Consider the following 21,134-nt stretch of genomic DNA (forward strand, 5'->3'; position numbering starts at 1 on the left):
AGGTTTTACATTGTTGTTATGAGAAATGTAACGCGTTTAGCAGTGCATTGTGGTTCTTTTCTTGGTATAAATGCGTCTTGAATTGCTAACGGTTAAAGCTAGAGATATTGACTTGAATTTAATACCCTCTTCCAGGGAATATCTTTTTTGTACTCATTCTCAAGGTATTTCTACTTACTAATATTCTCTCGTGTCTTCTCATACCAGTGAGAACTCTAGTGACTTCTTCAGGAGATTAAGATCCTAATTTGACTGATTCATTTTTCTTTCAAAAACCAATAACTTTTTTATATAAAATTTAAACAGTTATGGTAGTTTCAATTTTTCTGGCCTTTAACCACTTAGAATTTCAAGTTATTATTGCTTCGGTTTTCCTTATATATTTTGCAAGGTAAAATATCTATCTCTTATCTTCCACTTTTTTTTTTTTTTTCATTTTCCCTATTTAAGACATGATTAGAGTCCGTAATGGTACTTGGATGGCCGCCGCTGTCGGCACCCACATAAAGAATTTACAAGAGAGAAGACCTCTCTCTTTTTTTTTTTTTTTTTTTTTTTTTTTTTTTTTTTTTTGTTTTTGTTTTTTACAATCTCTCTTTTAATCATCAGAAATAAGTCACGTAATGTACAGTCAACAAAATATTCATTGTTACTTAATTCATTAATACTTTTACTAGGAAAAGTATATTATCTTCTGAAATAAAAACCCGTGCCGTTTCCTGAGAAACAAATCCCAGATTATGTAGAATTCTCTCGTTTTGATAATATTCACCTGAATTACAAGTTCAGTTGTTTACTCGTAAATGTAAATGTATTTTATCAAAAGCTCATAGTGATGAATAGAGGCTAAATTGATAAGTAAGAACTAAAAAGGGAGCTTTGTCTTTTTAACGGAAGTGAATGAATGAGATTAAACATAATCTGGCCTGTAGTAGTTGCATGAGAATGCTATTCCATATTAAACAACAAAATCATTGCATGTTCAAGTGATTTGCAGTTGAAATAAACGCCAAATAAAGTTAAAGAAAGGAATTAAAATTCACGAAGAACATTTCCCTTTGGCATTAAAACCAGAACTTACGAAGACACGAATTACCAAGAGAGCTTTGTTTGTGGAAGCGTCGTTCTGGTGGGGTCCTCGATACAAATAGCGCCTTGTAGCCGTGGGCGGTTTCCCAGCAAGGGCGTCCCGGGATTATTCGCAAATCCGAAAGCGGTTCAAGGGCTCAGGATTAGGAGCAGAATCCTTCCGTAATTCCTGAATATTAAGCAGAGATTCCAGCCGTCCTTCAGGAGGAGAAGTTGGCGCTGCGAAGTTTCCCTTCCGTAATTTCGGGCCGTTTGCTGCCGAGTGGTTGCAACGCCGCAGGATTTATTCCGACATTAGACTCAAGTTTACAGCGCAAAGGAAAATGCAAGTTTTTTGTGTATACTTGCTGTACTCTTTAAAAAAAATTTTTTTTCTTTTTTGCGATCAAATTTACCTCATTTATGGTTGAGTGGTCCATGGGAATGTTGCTAAATTTTTATATGATTTTTCGTTTTTAGAACTGACCTATTTTTTCGTCAGTTAGTCCACTGAACTCTTCGGTTTTTGTTCCAATGAAATGTTCCCAGATTTTATTAGAAGTTTGGCTGAGTTGACTGATTCACGAAAATGTGAAAGTGTTCCTTAAATTAGGCTCCGATTTTAGATGTTATGCTATGAAGCCTCTGAAATTCATGGTTATTTAACTAATCGTGTATTTAAATGAATGCTGTCAATTACACATTTCATATATATATATATATATATATATATATATATATATATATATATATATGCGTGTGTGTGTATATAATATATCTATATACATATATAATATATCAGTATACTATATATATATATCTAGAATATATATATATATATAATTTGACAGAGAGAGAGAGAGAGAGAGAGAGAGAGAGAGAGGAGAGTAGCAATTACACAAGAGCGAGTGCCGTTAGCAAAAGAAATATGTATATAGTGTTCAGAGGAGTTGGGGCATCTTTCGAACCTTTTTTGTATGTTTCTTTCTTCGTCTGTAATCTCATTCTTTACCTTACTACCTCATTCTTGTGTTCTGTTCCTCCTTTTATGATATCTGGATCTTGAATAAGTCAACTCCTCCTTTTTCTCTTATTCGGTTTGTAATTCAACTACCGCCATTTAGCAAGCATCAATATTTCCCTTCCTGACTTCTGACAGGAACCATCTTAGTCCTCTCCTCCTGACGGGATAAGAGATACAGAAAAGTCAAATGCTTGCCTGTGTTCAGTAGGCCTAATGGAATGTCGTATGCGGAATAGGGATCTTATTTCCATTAGAAGTAACCTCTCTCTCTCTCTCTCTCTCTCTCTCTCTCTCTCTCTCTCTGTAAAGAATAGTTTGCTCAGGAACTTCATATAACTTCCTATATTCATTCTTTTTATTATAATAATAAGTAAAGAGGAAAGAGTGACAATAAAAAACGAGAACATAACAAGAGACAAGTTTCCACCACACTGAAGTCAAACGCGTTGTTGACTCAGGCTTCTCAAAGCTAGAAAATATGGCGGTGTTTGTTTCCTGGGGTTTCAAAGGAAGCTGTGGATGTCGAAACGACGACCTCATCACCTCTCCCTAACTGTCAAGGTCGTCACCGTCGACAACACTGTTTTCGATGCGCCGGGAAGTCGTCCACATTGCTTGCACGCAAGTAAGGTCGTACTTGGGTCTTCAGTAACAAGAGGAACAACAGGTCCAGGTTCATGCAAATGGGCAATTCCGAGAGCATGGACGATGATAAGTGGGAAGTTTAACTGGCACCCTCTTGTCAAGAGGATTCAGCTCAGAGCCATCTGTCGTCTGCTGCTGGAACTGGAGATGGTCACCTTTTGTTCTGGCTATTTACTTGTTTTTTGAAAGTTTGGAGGATTAAAGGATATTTTTGTCAGGTTGTTTTTGTAGGGTGAGGACGCATTTTCTTCTTCCTTTTGCTATTTGACATTCTTTTTTACAATAATTCTCTTAATATACGATATGTTTTATGTGCTCTAGTACTGATTTCGCCAGGAAAGGATTTAATGGTACTGATTTTGAGAGAGAGTGGTATTATTCACGGCCCCTAATGTCTCTTGAAGTCTTAACCTCAGTCACTGAGACATGTCCCTTTTTCAGTACAATTTTCTTCTACTTCTTGGGTTGATTGTCCTGCTCTTGCTCCTCATCTAGGGGAAAGTACTACAGGCTTATAACACACATGATATATATACATATACATACAGTGAACCCCTACATTTCAAATTCTTCGGCTGATAACACCTCAGTGACCAAATGGTAGAGAATTAAAGCAAAGATTCCTTCCCCCTCTATCTTCTTCCTTCCCAACCCCCCTCCCTCCTTCCCAACAACCCCCCACCCCTCAGAATTGGGGTGATCAGGCAGCTTATGCAAACTCGGGAGGAAGCGAAAGTTTGTCTCCTGTAAAGCTGCGTCCTTTGTTTCTCATTTCTGACGAGATGAGTCTTTGCTCTGCAACTTCAGAAGAGAAACTAATTGGTGGCTCCTCCCTCCCGGGCGGATAGGAATCCACTGGCTGCCTAGAGTGGATGCGAAGTGAAGTTGCTTTCTTGCCTTTTACATCTTGTAGAAGATGCTTGTTATTCATTATGATTAAGTGGTTTACTTTCATTACAGTGTGTCATAACGCTCTTTTGAAAACAGAACGATTGAAACACTTTTAGTAGCAAAATTTTTATTACATTGTTTTAGTATCTCATTTTACCCACAGTTTTAGTTACAAAACGGTATAAATACTATTTCAGAATAAAATGTAACCACTTGTTTTTTTTTATGTAGTATAAAATGTCATAAAGACTACTACAGGCTGAAACTTGATAATTAGAATGCAGTGAACAGAATTCACATAAAGTTGTAGAAGAAAATAGAATTCATGGTCAGAATTCACAGGATGCACTTCACCTTTGCATAAGATTAGGACTCAAACAAGCATTTTTAGATACCTTACAAATATCGTAAATACATTTATATCTTAATCCGTTCAGCGTTCAAAAACAACTCGTTGTAATTCCTAATTTAAGCTTTATTATACCTACGAAAAACAAACATTACCAGAACAAAAGGGGTACCATCTTAGTTCCTGCAGCATAAGATAGATGGCTCTGGGAAGAACCCTCCCGACGAGAGTTGCCGGTTACTCTTTCCACTCATCATTTCTCTCTGAATTGGCCATTTGCGTGAACCTGACCCGGTTCCTCTTGTTACCCAAGACTCCAACATGAATGTAACTTTCTTGCAAGCAATGCGGGCGACTTCCCGGTCTCTTCGAGAACAATATTTATGGCGAGGTATGGGGTCGTCATTCCGCCATCCACAGCTTCCTTTGAGAAGCAGGAAACAAACACCGCCCTATTTTCTCGCTGTGAGGAGGAATGTAGGAGAAAGCGTCAACAACGCGTTTGTCTTCTGTGGACAGGAAACTTGTTTCCGTAGACTCTCGAGTTTTTTTTTTTTTTCGTCGCTTCCTTTTTTAAATCAATCTAACGGAAGAAATGGATTTAATATTGTTAAAACTCACCGTCCGTTATAATGGTTTATTATAATGAAGCAGTTATAGAATATAAGACTCCTGGTGTGTACCACTGAACTCTGGAAACCAACAAGTTGAATGTAAAAAAGCCCTCCCCTTTAACATGAGTGACATAAGCAAAAAATATTATGCTTTCAGTCACATCTCCATAAGCTGCCCGATACCATTCATGAAAAAATTTAATGCACGAGTAGATATCGAACCTTGCATGGCTGATGCACGATAATGAATCTCACGTTTTCCGCGGAACATTCAGTCGCGAATTGACGCATTTTGACTGAAACCGTCAGGGACGAAAGGTCCCGTTTTCTGTGAACTAATCATCGCTGGAAAAATTAATACATTTCGAAAAACGAATACATTTAAAACACTGGATCGTTTCTGTGATCCATTAATTAATCAACGGCCTCTGAGCTGTGCAGTCATCACTAATCAGCGCTGATGGAGCACGTTTTATGAATGACTCTGTTATGAAATGTGTTATTTTGTGTGATTGCATAAATATCGGGATGTATATAGCTCTTCGTTTCAGTTACGGTCAGGTCATTTGGTCAAGATCAGAAATGGAGAGTGTTTTTGTCCCCGGGATCAGGTCATGAATTTATTGAGGCAGAAATAAATTTAAGAATTATTTTCGAATAGCAAACACAATAATAGGGAGATTTTTTAATATGCAAACATCATGTCGTGTTAAATCTTAAGAAAAGTTATCAGTCTTAGAAGAGGAGATTTTCCTTCAGTGGACTAATGCTAAGAAAAAGAAAATATTAGGCTTAATGGAGAGAAGTGGATATTTCTGTGAACAGGTGCGCATGTATTTTCTTTAGCTAATTAAGAGTTGTCTTCTTTGTAGATAATACTCATGTTTATACCTTGATGTGTATTCTATGGAATAAAATTCCCATTATTTTGAAGTAGCTTTACAACTTCAGAGTTCAATAGATTGGGAGCAGTATTGCATATCTTGCCAATCAACATTGCTTCCGAAATTAAATGCCAAGTTCATTTCAAAGGGTTGAAGTTGGGGAAGAAGTGAGGACAGACTCGCCACTTCCCGTCATGGAATCCCTCTTTGGGGGAAACTTCAGGAAATGTAATAGAAATGACAGTTTAAATTGTCTTACAGCCTCTACTCCTTTCTGCCCAGTAAGCAGTTTGATTTATTTTATAGATTAAATACAGATTAAATATAATATCAGTTACACTGAATTCGCCTTCAATACAAAGTCTGTATGGAATTTACCTTCAATAATGAAATGATAAAACACGCAAAGGTTTAGATATTTCAACCCGATATGACTTGAATGTCGTTAAAACTTCAACTCTGGCGAAAGTTGTTCCAGTCTTAGTAGAAGCCTTTGAATCCCAACTCCTTCGCCTTGATGGCTAATCGCGAGAACTCCCTCCTTCGTCAGGTTAATGGAATATTTCGCTTTCGGTTAAGAACGATGTTTCTGGAACGCGGGGCCTGGAAAAGTCCTCGGACGCGTACAAAATGGGATATCCAGAACGGCGAGCTGGAATATCTGCGAGAGAGAGAGAGAGAGAGAGAGAGAGAGAGAGAGAGAGAGAGAGAGAGAGAGAGAGAGATTGGAATTTTAGAAACGTGAAGTATATTACATAATAGAGAGAGAGAGAGAGAGATTGGAATTTCAGAAACGAGAGGTTTATGACTTCAATGGACAAAGAGAGAGAGAGAGAGAGAGAGAGAGAGAGAGAGAGAGAGAGAGAGAGAGAGAGAGAGAGATTCTCTCTGTTACACCATCCACAAAAGATATTTCTGCATCTTTAAGTGAAGGATGAATGTGGAAAATCCTCAGATTATCTTTCACTGACTTCACCCTGTTATCAGGATGAAGGGATTGCCAGGATATTTGTAGGACATCCAAAGGACATTCTTCACTTGAGTGGAGACTGAGACTTCATTCCAGTGAGATCAGAGGATCATGACGTCGGAGATTCCTCACGGAGATTCCTTGCTGAGAGTTAGGGAATTCTTCGTGAGGAAAAAACTATGCGTTATTGTTAATGAAATGTATGCGTTATTGCAAGTTATTTCTAAGCGTTATTTTAAATTAAATCTCTGCGTTATTTTAAATGAAAATTATGCTTTATTGTAAATTAAATTTTTGCCTTATTGTAAATGAATTCTATGCATTATTTTACCTGAAATCTATGCATTATTTGAAAAGAAATGTATGCGTTATTTGAACTAAAATCTCAGCGTTATTTTAATTGAAATCTCTGGGTTATTTTAAATTAAATCTATGCGTTATTTTAAATGAAAACTATGCTTTACTGTAAATGATTTCTGTGCGTTATTTTAACTAAAATTTATGCGCCATTTTGATTAAAATCGGGGGTTTATTTTAACTAAAATCTAGGCGTTATTTTAAAAACTTGAAATTTATGAGGTATTTGAAATTTAAAAAGATCATGAGCTTATTTTACAAATGAACTTTTTGCGGTTTTTTTACAAAATGAGATCCATGCGCTATTTTAAATGAAATTTTTACGTTATTATAACAGATATCTATGGGTTATTTTAAATGAAATGTATACGTTATTTTAAATGAAATCTAGTGAATGTCAGGACCACAATGAACAACAAATATTTTTTTAGTTGGTTATGTAGTCAGGCGTTGCATTGACTGTAGTAACTGACATCATAAACTTTTAAAGAAACATTCACTTAATACATGCACTCTTGGTAAATAAATACTTTCTCACATTTCATTCGTACAATTGTATTTTGAAAAAAACTATCCCAAACAAGTAGAAAGACTCATGTCACGAATAGATGTGATATGGTGAACGTACTAAAAGCGGCATCAGCAATTAATAATAATAATATAATAATAATAATAATAATAATAATAATAATAATAATAATAATAATAATAATAATAATAATGTGGCGCCGTGGCAGAGTGGGTTAGGTCGTCAATCGACAGGTTAAGCAACATTGGGGCTGGTCAGTCGTTGGATGGGTGACCGCTCTCCTCGGCGTTGATTCCTTGGGAAAGGATCTTTACCATAATTTCCTCAGTCTACTCAGCTGTAAATGAGTACCTATCCCTGATGGGGTAGGGTCCAGCTATGGGTTAAATAGCAAAACTCAGCAATGATGGAAAGAAATGAAGGAATAAACGACAACGACGTAAATGGAACCTCTGGCAACAGAGGAGCTTCGTCCGGCAGCCAGGTATTCAACCCAATTGAAGGGGAAGACGGTCAGGTTCTTGGAGGTCGTCATCCAGCAACTGACCACCACAACGACAGTAACCAGCAGCCTGAGATTGGAGCTACAGAAGCAAACCAAAGGAAGAAATGGACAATAGAAGAAAATAAGGAAATATGGAGATGCTACATCAGAAGCAACCCGACGGAGAGAGGATATAGAAGAAGGTTGGTCAACATCTGGAATGAGAGGAATAACACCCCCCAAACAGAGCAGAGGCTGGCAGACCAAGTAAGGAACATAAAGAAAAAGAACTGGCTCTCCCCAACAGAAAGAGAAGAACTGGAAAGGGAAATGTCACACGACAACGAATTACACGAAGACGAACTGAGAGACGATGCCACAGAGGACGACAGGGATGATGAGGTATCAAACAACGACACACGAAGAAACACCAACGAAGTAACAGAGAGGACGGAATGGGTAGAAAACATTAGACTGTGGATGGAACCAGATACAGAGAGAACAAAGATCCCCTCCATGAAAGCCTACAACGCCAAGAAATTAAGATAGAAAACAAGTGAGGTCAATGAAATAATGGGCATAATACACACCACCAGTATCACAGAAACAAATAACTTGGCATATGCAGGAGCAAGATTAGTAGCAGGACTGATGGGGATACGAACACCAACACCACCACCTCAACCAACCCAACAGAAACCAAAACAGCAACCTCCTTGGAAAAGGCGCCTGGAAAAGCAAATCATGGTGATGAGATCTGACTTGAGTAAACTGAAAGAGATGGCAGAAAAAGGCTAAGAAGCAAGAAAACAAGGGAGGAACTGAACGAGAAATACACGAGAGGGGACTAAACAACACAATAGAAGATGTAAAGCAGAGGCTTAAGGCAAAAGCACATAAGATCCAACGATACATGAACAGGAATAAGGGATACCAACAGAACAAACTATTCGGAACTACCACCAGAAAACGACTACAGCCAACTAAGAGGGAAGACAACGGCAAGAAATTCCTGAAGCCGAACCAAGTAAGAGACTCTGGGAAAACATATGGAGCAATCCGGTATCACACAACAAACATGCAACATGGCTCCAGGAAGTCAAGGAAGAAGAAACAGGGAGAATAAAACAAAGATTCACAGAGATCACGACAGACACAGTCAGACACCAACTAAAGAAAATGCCAAACTGGAAAGCCCCAGGTCCCGATAAAGTCCATGGATACTGGCTCAAAAACTTCAAGGCCCTACACCCACGAATAGCAGAAACAACTCTCCAGCATTGTATCTCAAATCACCATGCACCCAAATGGATGACCACAGGAAGGACATCATTAGTACAAAAAGACAAGAGTAAGGGAAATATAGCCAGTAACTACAGGCCTATCACCTGCCTACCAATAATGTGGAAGTTACTAACAGGTATCATCAGTAAAAGGCTATACAACCCCCTAGAGGAGACAAACACCATCCCCCACCAACAGAAAGGCTGCAGAAGGAAGTGTAGGGGCACAAAAGACCAGCTCCTGATAGACAAAATGGTAATGAAGAACAGTAGGAGAAGGAAAACCAACCTAAGCATGGCATGGATAGACTATAAGAAAGCCTTCAACATGATACCACACACATGGCTAATAGAATGCCTGAAAATATATGGGGCAGAGGAAAACACCATCAGCTTCCTCAAAAATACAATGTGCAACTGGAATACAATACTTACAAGCTCTGGAATAAGATTAGCAGAGGTTAATATCAGGAGAGGGATCTTCCAGGGAGACTCACTGTCCCCACTACTCTTCGTAGTATCCCATGACAAAATTACTACAGAAGATGGATGCTGGGTACCAACTCAAGAAAAGAGGCAACAGAATTAACCATCTGATGTTCATGGACGACATCAAGCTGTATGGTAAGAGCATCAAGGAAATAAATACCCTAATCCAGACTGTAAGGATTGTATCTGGGGACATCAGGATGGAGTTTGGAATAGAAAAATGCGCCTTAGTCAACATACAAAAGGGCAAAGTAACAAGAACTGAAGGGATAAAGCTACCAGATGGGAGCAACATCAAACACATAGATGAGACTGGATACAAATACCTGGGAATAATGAAAGGAGGGGATATAAAACACCAAGAGATGAAGGACACTATCAGGAAAGAATATATGCAGAGACTCAAGGCGATACTCAAGTCAAAACTCAATGGTGGAAATATGATAAAAGCCATAAACACATCCAGTAATCAGATACAGCGCAGGAATAGTGGAATGGACGAAGGCAGAACTCCGCAGCATAGATCAGAAAACCAGGAAACATATGACAATACACAAAGCACTACACCCAATAAAAATAGACGAAGACCCAGAAATATACAGAGACAGGAGAATGACACAAACAGAACTGGCACAACAAACCAATGCACGGACAATACATGAGACAGACTAAAGAAATAGCCAGCGATGACACGTGGCAATGGCTACAGAGGGGAGAGCTAAAGAAGGAAACTGAATGAATGATAACAGCGGCACAAGATCAGGCCCTAAGAACCAGATATGTTCAAAGAACGATAGACGGAAATAACATCTCTCCCATATGTAGGAAGTGCAATACGAAAAATGAAACCATAAACCACATAGCAAGCGAATGTCCGGCACTTGCACAGAACCAGTACAAAAGAGGCATGATTCAGTGGCAAAAGCCCTCCACTGGAGCCTGTGCAAGAAACATCAGCTACCTTGCAGTAATAAGTGGTACGAACACCAACCTGAAGGAGTGATAGAAAACGATCAGGCAAAGATCCTCTGGGAATATGGTATCAGAACAGATAGGGTGATACGTGCAAATAGACCAGACGTGACGTTGATTGACAAAATCAAGAAGAAAGTATCACTCATTGATGTCGCAATACCATGGGACACCAGAGTCGAAGAGAAAGAGAGAGAAAAAATGGATAAGTATCAAGATCTGAAAATAGAAATAAGGAGGATATGGAATATGCCAATGGAAATCGTACCCATAATCATAGGAGCACTAGGCACGATCCCAAGATCCCTGAAAAGGAATCTAGAAAAACTAGAGGCTGAAGTAGCTCCAGGACTCATGCAGAAGAGTGTGATCCTAGAAACGGCGCACATAGTAAGAAAAGTGATGGACTCCTAAGGAGGCAGGATGCAACCCGGAACCCCGCACTATAAATACCACCCAGTCGAATTGGAGGACTGTGATAGAGCAAAAAAAAAAAAATAAATAAATAAAATAAATAAATAATAATAATGATAATAATTTTAATCTGAGAAAAGTACTTTCAGTTAAAGCTTCCCTTTCCCTCTCGCCTTTGCCCTTCTCCTCCCCCTCTCCACCCCTTCCCTCTTCCTTTCCCTCTCCCTCTCCCTCTCCATCCCCCTCCGTCTTCCTCCCTCTTCCTTTCTCCTCTCCTACTCATTCCATCCCTCTAAGACTATTTCCTACCTTCCTTCCTTCCTTCCGCAGCCGTATTTCCTCGTGGAACCAGACGACCCAAATACCGGTTGCTGATATGACTCATTTAGACTCGAATGAAGTGGAAGTTGATGGAGAGAGAGAGAGAGAGAGAGAGAGAGAGAGAGAGAGAGAGAGTGAGAGAGAGAGAGAGCACTAATGGATTCCCTAGAGGGGACTGAAGTGGTCCCCCCAAAAATTTATTTCCATGGTGTTTGTAAAAGCATTTGCCCCCTACCGTGTTTCCACGAACGCTGGAAAGGGAAAATAAAAATAAATGGGTGTTTTTAACTTAATAACTTTTTTTTTTTCTACTTACGAATTTGAACGATAAATTTCTCGCCATTTTATGAATTAGAATGGTCGTTAAAACACGAAGGATTAGGCTTAGATGAAAGCGTTTGATTATATTAAATGAGTAATATTCTCTCTCTCTCTCTCTCTCTCTCTCTCTCCTCTCTCTCTCTCTCTCTCGCCGAATACGAATCTAATCAGATTGTCAGTTGCCTTTCATTATTCCCTACGATCTTTATTATACAAGAAAATTTCCTCAAAAGGGAATTTAAGACAGCAGCATTATCACTTTCTATCCCAGGAACCATTTTTGTGGCAAATGGGACTGAAAGTTTCATTAACATGGCTTGGTAATGTACCAGTCAACAGTGCGCCCGATTTCATAATGGTAGCCTGGCTACTTGTCAGTAGCAATCGCTTCCAGGTTCTTGACGGTTGATTGTCTAGGTATTAGAATGGAATCTTTGCGCAGTTATGATGCATATTATAATACTCGCTTTGCAAATTAGCCGCATACTCGAGCTATTGCAATACCAGGTTGTTGCTCTGATTGGTATCTGGAACCTGTAGCATTGCCTCCTGGTAGCTCTGTCGATAGTAATTGTCATCAAGTTTTAGCGAAACTTTTATACCAGTTTTTTTTCAGTATTTGTATTGTTATTTTCATTTGCGTATCCTTCCACTTTATTTGTTATTTTCTCTGTAGTCTTCACCTTTCTGCTTGAGAGAGAGAGAGAGAGAGAGAGAGAGAGAGAGAGAGAGAGAGAGAGAGAGAGATTCCATGAAATGGAACTAATATAATTGATAGCTGAAAACTTCAACTGGTTGAATATAACGATCTTGGGAACCAGTTATTGTTGACATCATATAACTCTAGTATATCTTCACTATACTCCCCCCCCCCCCTCCCCCCCCCCCCCCAACCCCACTCCACTCCCGCCTTGGGAACCTGGTACTCCAGAGCTCCACACCTGCATTCCTGCTCCCCAATATTCCTGGTAATAGCAAGATAACAAGGGTCCGAGTTATTTATATGATTCCAGTTAGACCGAATGAAGGAAGCTGGAATTTATGGACGTTCCAGTTAGACCGAATGAAGGAAGCTGGAATTTATGGACGTGTTGGATCCGAGTTCTAAGTCGCAACAGAGCGTTAATATGCTCCTGCCTGCGTCCTACAGGATTCTGCCTGTATCCTACAGGATTCCTTTGAGGTTACACGGCGTCGCACAGATGGCGTCCTCGTAGCTTGGATTCGATTCGTGACCTGGAGGGGAGAGAGAACTTTTCTCATTTTGTCATTCGTATTCAAGGGTTTCAGTGGAAAGCGTGTGGGGAAATATATTGAATAATTTAGAAAACTCTTAATGGTTTGGACCTCAATAAATTCCTTATTCCGTTGTGTTTGTATACGCTTTTGTGTGAGCTAGTATTTAATAAAGTTGTACAAGCAAATATTTAATACAGATGAGTATCAGAAACGATAGATTTTCATTTTTAAAACTGGTAGATCTTTTGTCGCTTTATAAAGTATAAGTGACAAAGAAAAAGCTGATATAACGTATTGCTTCTAAGCAAAATGGCAATATAAAATGAACGGCAGAATCAATTAGCCTCAATAAAACATCCTGAATAAGACTCATTTTGATTGGAAACTTAGACTAGGGATTTGAGAGATATGCTCTCTCTCCTCTCTCTCTCTTCTCTCTCTCTCTCTCTCTCTCTCTCTCTCTCTTTTTAACAATAAAAAAGAAATGTAAAAATTCACTTAACAAGAGACTAGACAAGAATACACGTTTATTTTCATTTTATAATATATATTTCATTTTATAATATATATATTATTATATATATATATCATTTATTATATATTATATATTTATATATAATATATAATAATATATATATTCACTTTTTGATAAAATGCGGATTTAACACAAAATACTCTGTGTTAAAACGAAGCAGCTTCACCGGAAGGAAGGAAAAATAGAAATAAAAACGTACTTTAACAAATATCAGAATCAAAATTAGGTTGGAGAGGAAACAAAATACGGTCGTACCTCTGCTTACGTGCATAGAACTGGTCATGCGCACTGAATGGCTTAACCAGGAACGTAAAAGCACGACGAAATCGCACGTTCCGTACCATTAAACTTGCCAGCTTCGGTGTATAACTTGCAAGAGAGAATTTCACTTGATAATTTATGGTGTGGTCATAAAGAAGTTTCAAAAAAAAAACAAAAAAAAAATTTTTCTTTCGGTTTTAATCGGATTATTTTACGTCTTCTGCTACACGTTGCTGCAGTTTGGGGGTGGGGGATGAGAGATGGGGAATGGGGTGGGGGAGGGGGCGGTTTGGCCGATGGAGCTGAGGTCGAGAAGAAAATTGAGTAAAATAATGGGAAATGTCCTTTTTAAATTTTTTCTGCGAATGAGCTGATAATATGATGATATATATATATATATATAATATATATATATATATATATATATATATATATCTACTATGATATATATACCGATATATATATATAATATATATATATATGTATATATATATGTATATATATGTGTGTGTGTGTATATATATCAAGTATATATATATATATATATATATATACTATATATTATACATATACATATATAAATATATATGTATACTAAATCTATATAGCATATATATATATATAGATATATATGATATAATATATACTATATATAAATATATAAATTAATATACCCTATAATATATAATAAATATATATATATATATAAATAATAACATGCTATATATACATAAATATATATCATATATATAAATATATATATATATATATACTATATATATATATATATATATTTATATATATAATCTATATAATATATATATATATATATATATATATATATATACACCCCATATATTTATATATGTATGTATATATAAATATATATATCTATTATATATATATATATATATATATATATCTATATATATATATATATATACATATATATATAAGCGAATACCACGGGAAATGATAGACGGAATCCAAGCGCTTTCGTCTTTATTCAGACATCGTCAAGGAGCTACTAAAGTACAATCGGAGAGGAAGGCCTCAGGTACAAACAAGATCAGGAATACCAGATGGTTAATTATCAAAAGGGTAAAAATTAAAAGGGATAATCCAGGATTATCGGATATCACACGGTCACAAACTTAAACAGATTCTGACCCTAACCGAAATTACAAAGTATCTTTACAGTCCAAAACATGTAAAAACTGAATATATTAATTTTGTTGCTTATATTTATCTACAGAACTTTTTTTCATTTATGAAAGCATCAAGTTTAACAAATAAACCAAGACTTAAATTTAGAACATTTCTATTATTTGACTTGATAAAACAAGATTCAAATGATATTCCTTTTAACTGTGTCATTACATGGACTAAGGCTCTTGCTTGACTCCAGTAACAGGATGGTCTAAATAACTCTCATATGTACAAATAATGCATTCGATATTTGCCCAGTTCTCACAGAATATTGATGTTTGCTTAAGACGCTGTGAAAGAGATTTGCCAGTCTGTCCGTAATAGATTTTATACACTTTTTGCAAGGAATTTCATATATTGCAGCCTGGAAGATCTTTAGGAGAATTTTTGATTACTAAACTCTTGACATTAATATTACTGAAAACAACATTTATGTTAAAAAGCTTTAAAATTCTAGGAATAGCTAAAAACCTTTCATCATAAGGTAATTTTAGAATGTTATGCTTACAAATTCAAGTTTGTCATTAGTTGAATAAATGTTTTTCTAGCTCTTTTCCATGCCACATCTACAAAAGTCCTTGGGTATTTTAAGTTCAATGCAATATCATAAATAGTTTTAATTTCAGCGTCAATAAACTGCGGGATACAGACACGTAAAGCCCTTAGGAACATCCCAGAAAAAACCGAGAATTTAACATTTTGATGGTGATTGGAGTAGTAATGAACAAAGAGGCAATATTAGTTGATTTTCGAAAGACTGAAAAAGGTGAAATTTCTATCATTTATATGGACAGTTACATCAAGAAAATTCAAATTACAATTTCTTTCTTCCTCTTACAGTAAATTTTATAGAAGGGACTAATTATTGAGATTATTAAGGAATTCCTGGAGGTTTTTCGTGGAACTGGCCAAATACAGCAATATATCATCCACGTATTCAAACCAAATAACTTTTTGGGGACAAAATTCTTGGTAAGAGTTTTGTCTCAAAAAATTCCATGTAAATATTGCTAAGGACAGGAGATAAGGGATTACCCATGGCCATGCCAAACTTTTGTACAAAAAATTCCCCATTGAAACAAAATTTACTATCTTTGATACATAACCTTATGAGACAATGAGATTTCTACACTTAAGGGAATGTCATGGGACGCTCTAATTCCTCTTCCAAATATTCAAGTAAGTCATCCACAGGCACTTTTGTAAATAAAGAGACAACATCAAAACTAACCATATTAAAATCATAATTCAAATTTACAAACTAGTTCAATTTGTTTATAAAATCAACATTGTTTTTAACATTCGTGTTAGAAATATTCCTACCAAAGGAGTAAGAATTTTTAACAAGCCATTTTAGATAAATTATACGAAACTGAGCCCACTGAACTAATGATTGGTCTGATAGGGTTATTGATTGTTTTATGTGTCTTGACTAAACCATACATGTAAGGTAGGGAGGCGCATTGCCGGTGTAAACTGTTTAATTAAATGGTCCAAGCCCTTCAAAATGGATTTAATTTGTTTATTAAAAATGGGAGTTAACTGTCTGTGTAGGGTCAGACCTCAGTTTCGTATAAGTATCAGTGTCATTTAGCAATGTCATTATTTTACTTATATAGTCAACTTTTATTCATAATTACCACTGCATTAGATTTATCTGCTTTTGTCACCTTCACTGTTTCGTCTTCTTTAATTTTTTCTTAAAAGCCTGGAGAAATCTCACGGGTACATTAGGGGGAGAAGGTTTACTCATAGCACCATACACAATACCTTTACAAATATTGATATCATCAGGGCATAGGTTTTGATTCAATTTTTCTAAATAACAAAAGGATTTTGAGATGTCGACACAGTCCAGGTTACCATTAAATACACCAAAGCTTAACCCATATCCCAAAGCCGCTGTCGTAGCACTATCCACTGTTTGTCAGATAAAATTAATCATGAAGTCCACGTTGGCATGCTTAGTCCAGTCGCTTTCAGCAATAAGATTTTTCAGCTTGACTTGGAGCTTCCTTTCAAGACGGTTGCAGCACTTTCTCAATTTTCCATAGCAATAATCCAGCATCCGATTCTTCCAATCGACAGGAACCGCCTGATTAAAGCTATACCGTCTGCTTCTAAGTGTACGGAACGCATCATCTACTTCCACTTTTGTGATGTCGATGTGTTTCTGAAGTATGATGCGTTGAAACTCGTCGAAAGGTCGCTCTGCTAGGCGAAGAATTCTCACTGGTAAAATCGACTTGGGCATCATCACTTTTGCTCGTTCATGCACTGTTCGCCGTAGAAAGTTTGAGTCGGAGTTTCAGTTTGTGAGCGATGATAAGAGCATTACAGAAGGATGTCACGAATAGAACAAGGCTCGGAAAATTCAAAGAAAAGGCGTAGAAGTTGCGTGTGGTTTCCATTATGCTTTAAAAAATCACAGTAGATGCACGTGACTTCATAAGATAAGCGAATACCACGGAAATGATAGACAGGGAATCCAAAGCGCTTTCGTCTTTATTCAGACATCGTCAAGGAGCTACTAAAGTACAATCGGAGAGGAAGGCCTCAGGTACAAACAAGATCAGGAATACCAGATGGTTAATTATCAAAAGGGTAAAAATTAAAAGGGATAATCCAGGATTATCGGATTACACGGTCACAAACTTAAACAGATTCTGACCCTAACCGAAATTACAAAGTATCTTTACAGTCCAAAACATGTAAAAACTGAAAATTAAAGAAGACGAAACAGTGAAGGTGACAAAAGCAGATAAATCTAATGCAGTGGTAATTATGAATAAAAGTGACTATATAAGTAAAATAATGACATTGCTAAATGACACTGATACTTATACGAAACTGAGGTCTGACCCTACACAGACAGTTAACTCCCATTTTAATAAACAAATTAAATCCATTTTGAAGGGCTTGGACCATTTAATTAAACAGTTTACACCGCAATGCGCCTCCCTACCTTACATGTATGGTTTAGTCAAGACACATAAAATCAATAACCCTATCAGACCAATCATTAGTTCAGTGGGCTCAGTTTCGTATAATTTATCTAAATGGCTTGTAAAAATTCTTACTCCTTTGGTAGGAAATATTTCTAACACGAATGTTAAAAAACAATGTTGATTTTATAAACAAACAAATTGAATAGTTTAAATTTGAATTATGATTTTAATATGGTTAGTTTGATGTTGTCTCTTTATTTTACAAAAGTGCCTGTGGATGACTTACTTGAATATTTGGAAGAGGAATTAGACGCGTCCAGACATTCCCTTAAGTGTAGAAAATCTCATTAGTCTCATAAGGTTATGTATCAAAGATAGTGGAATTTTGTTTCAATGGGGAATTTTTTGTACAAAAGTTTGGCATGGCCATGGGTAATCCCTTATCTCCTGTCCTTAGCAATATTTTACATGGAATTTTTTGAGACAAAACTCTTACCAAGAACAATTTTGCCCCAAAAAGTTATTTGGTTTAGATACGTGGATGATATATTCTGTATTTGCCAGTTCACGAAAACCTCCAGGAATTCCTTAATAATCTCAATAATTTAGTCCCTTCTATTAAAATTTACTGTAGAGGAAGAAAGAAAATTGTAATTTGAATTTTCTTGATGTAACTGTCCATAGAAATGATAGAAATTTCACCTTTTCAGTCTTTCGAAAATCAACTAATATTGCCTCTTTTGTTCATTACTACTCCAATCACCATCAAAATGTTAAATTCTCGGTTTTTTCTGGGATGTTCCTAAGGGCTTTACGTGTCTGTAGCCCGCAGTTTATTGACGCTGAAATTAAAACTATTTATGATATTGCATTGAAACTTAAATACCAAGGACTTTTTGTAGATGTGGCATGGAAAAGAGCTAGAAAAAACATTTTATTCAACTAATGACAAACTTGAATTTAGTAAGCATAACATTCTAAAATTACCTTATGATGAAAGGTTTTTAGATATTCCTAGATTTTAAAGCTTTTTAACATAAATGTTGTTTTCAGTAATATTAATGTCAAGAGTTTAGTAATCAAAAATTCTCCTAAAGATCTTCCAGGCTGCATATATGAAATTCCTTTCAAAAAGTGTGATGAAATATTACGGGATCAGACTGGCAAATCTCTTTCACAGCGTCTTAAGCAACATCAATATTCTGTGAGAACTGGGCAAATATCGAATGCATTATTTGTACATATGAGAGATTTAGACCATCCTATTAACTGGAGTCAAGCAAGAGCCTTAGTCCCATGTAATGACACAGTTAAAAGGAATATCATTGAATCTTGTTTTATCAAGTCAAATAATAGAAATGTTCTAAATTTAAGTCTTGGTTTATTTAAACTTGATGCTTTCATAATGAAAAAAGTTGTAGATAAATATAAGCAACAAAATTAATATATTCAGTTTTTACATGTTTTGGACTGTAAAGATACTTTGTAATTTCGGTTAGGGTCAGAATCTGTTTAAGTTTGTGACCGTGTGATACCGATAATCCTGGATTATCCCTTTTAATTTTTACCCTTTTGATAATTAACCATCTGGTATTCCTGATCTTGTTTGTACCTGAGGCCTTCCTCTCCGATTGTACTTTAGTAGCTCCTTGACGATGTCTGAATAAAGACGAAAGCGCTTGGATTCCTGTCTATCATTTCCCGTGGTATTCGCTTATTTATGAAGTCACGTGCATCTACTGTGATTTTTTCAAAATATATATATATATATATATATATATATATATATATATATATATATATATATATATATACACACACACACTAGATGCCTAGTACCTGATAGCTAGTAGACTTGTGCTGGAACAGACTAACAACCTTAACACAGACTGCTTGCCCGAGGATCAAAGGAACAATATGTATTACTGGAGAGAGAGAGAGAGAGAGAGAGAGAGAGAGAGAGAGAGAGAGAGAGAGACATGTTTAGTCATACAGTTCGCTGTATGTGTGTATGATTAGAAGGTATATTGAGGGAGTCGAAAATTAAAACCAAACAATTGCATTATTATTTACGCTCAACATTTCATATCTTATTTGCGTTATCATTCGTCTACCCTAATAAGTAACTAATATTATGCCGTACGTATTTATGACCAAATGCATATATATAATATATTATATATATATAGATATATATATATAAGATATATATATATATATATATATATATATATATATTAGGCACAAACTTATTATCATAAAGAAAAATTTGCTGTATTTTATTCATTCATAAACAACAGACTCGATCGATAAAGATTTTTCAGTGCTTAATAAAAGACAACCGTTGTCTGTTTGTATAGATTCACTTCTACACTCATCGCCTTATTCGTCAGCATATAAATATAGCAATTCCCATATATTTATATATAGAAACCATTCATAGTCTAAGCTGGTTCTATAGAAGCTTTGAATAACATATGGTCCTCTTAAAGCGTTGCATAGTCAATGACCTCTGAATTAGAATTGCTAATAAAGGAATTGTATATTCTCATTCTCAGGTGCTGTCATCTGTGCATTTTATTTCGTGTGGAATAATAGTTTTTTTTTTCTTTGAAACCGATTGTCTCTAAAGGTAATTCGTCATCAATCAGTGGTAGAAATCACAGTGCACACCTGAACTAGCAGGTTTAATTGCATACCACAAAATATCATGCGAGACACATTTTCATTAAAATAAAAGTTATTTATAGTTGTTAAAAATGATCAAAATATGGGAGAAGAGAAATGAAAAATTAAGTCTGTCCAACGAACAGTGAAGAAGAATAAACAGCAAAATAAAAAAATTAATAAGTAAATAAAAAAATAAAGAATTATTAACAAACCTGATAAAAGGTGAATATTCTTTTAAAATCTACGTTTAACGCGCGAAATTACGTTTGTATAACATCCAGGCATAACAGTAGAACAAATGTAAACACCTCGTATTATCTGTTTCAGTTTCCTGAGAGAGAGAGAGAGAGAGAGAGAGAGAGGAGAGAGAGAGAGAGAGAGAGAGAGTGAGAGAGAGACAGAGAGACAGAGAGATAGAGAGAAATATTTCGGAAGATGTTGAGAAGCAGAAGCAGGTCACGTTCGCCGTGACTAAGTCTGACCTGAGAGCTCTCGCTCTTTCAATTTCACGGAGTCAGCAAATGTGCTGTGGTTGAACATCTTGATGGCCAACCGGAAAAGAAAGCTGCATGAATTGCATAGAGGAAAGTTGAAGAATAATTAAACGTAAAATTACCCAGAATGAATGAACAACTAAGCCATTCACAGTAACAAGAA

Source organism: Macrobrachium nipponense, chromosome 26, assembly GCF_015104395.2.
Source record: "Macrobrachium nipponense isolate FS-2020 chromosome 26, ASM1510439v2, whole genome shotgun sequence".
Taxonomy (NCBI): domain Eukaryota; kingdom Metazoa; phylum Arthropoda; class Malacostraca; order Decapoda; family Palaemonidae; genus Macrobrachium; species Macrobrachium nipponense.